Raw genomic sequence first — 1187 nt, 5'->3', positions numbered from 1 at the left:
ATTGCAATCTCCAGATTAAAAGATTTAGAGACAATTTCTGAAAAGAAATAGGTGATGGATAAATTGGAAACTGGAATAAACTTGCTTGTACAAAATACTAAGTATTTAACTTTTACATTATACTGATAGGTTTAATTTTGACTATATTAATAATACATGTTTATTTTAGTAGAGTTCAAACATAAAGAAAAACACCAATTTTCCTAGAGTTAGCTGTTATGAATATGAAATTTTCATATTGTTTTTATTTTTTTCCAACAAAGTTCTCAGTTATTTATTATTGAGCCAAAGCACTAGGGTAGAAACACTGACACAAAGAGAAAAATCATTTTCCCAATAAAACACATCCAGCTGTTCAGATAGTAGTGATGTTTCCAGAGTGGTATGGTAAGACTTAAGTGACCCTGACACAGAATAAATATGTGTGCCACCTCACATAGGGCTCCTTATAGACCCAGCTTGGTTCTTCTCCCTTGTCTTCTCTTGGAGTTGTACCTGATGTTATTACCAGTTTTCATTCGAATCCATTGGGGAATGGAACAATTCTTCTTTCATTTCTTGGCCGGGAATCTCTTGACCCTGAGAGTCTTATGACAAGACATGGCAAGGAGCAAATGCAACTGCTCATAGGATGGCAGAGAAGAGCAGAGAGAGTTGTTTTTATTTAAAAAGGAAGAATAAACATTACTCAAGTCACTTAACACTTATGTATATTGTAACAATAACTTCTAATTTTATAATGTTTCAAAATGGATATACTAAAATTTACTAATCCTTAGTTGTTGGAAAAGTGAATAGTTTTAAGTAAAATATCTTTCTACAACTTGAATTTCTGATGTTATTCATCTGAATAATGAATTATTTGCCTTTTAATGACAAAAAAATTTCCATCCAACCTAAAGTAGAAGCTACTGCTAGGGAACAGTCTTTTTCTGTTAACATGCATTATTAATACTATTGTAATTATAACCACATTGCTACTGGAGAAAATTATTTTATTATGAGTTTCAGTGTCTGATATTAAGGATTAGACTTTATTCTCCATACTGCAGTTTTAATAGCATAATATATCAAGGATTTATTTACTGTTTTAGGTAGAGCCACAGATTTGTTTATTCATAGACTCTTAAATAACCAGATTGCACAGCTGAAAATAATTTGCAAATTTGATTCATTTTCTGACTTAA

The 1187-nt window shown here is 30.9% G+C and overlaps 1 pseudogene across 1 annotated transcript; it reads right to left on the bottom strand.

Moving 5' to 3' along the window:
• Positions 1-446: 446 nt before the first annotated feature.
• Positions 447-798, bottom strand: LOC307186720 (large ribosomal subunit protein eL39-like; annotated as a pseudogene). Its single transcript has one exon. The product of its transcript is annotated as a large ribosomal subunit protein eL39-like (transcript).
• Between the last annotated feature and the right edge of the window lie 389 nt (positions 799-1187).

Source organism: Stenella coeruleoalba (genome assembly GCF_951394435.1).
Source record: "Stenella coeruleoalba genome assembly, chromosome: 5".
Taxonomy (NCBI): Eukaryota; Metazoa; Chordata; class Mammalia; order Artiodactyla; family Delphinidae; genus Stenella; species Stenella coeruleoalba.
The sequence above is the reverse complement of the archived record's forward strand: the minus strand, read 5'-3'. Positions and strand labels throughout refer to the sequence as shown.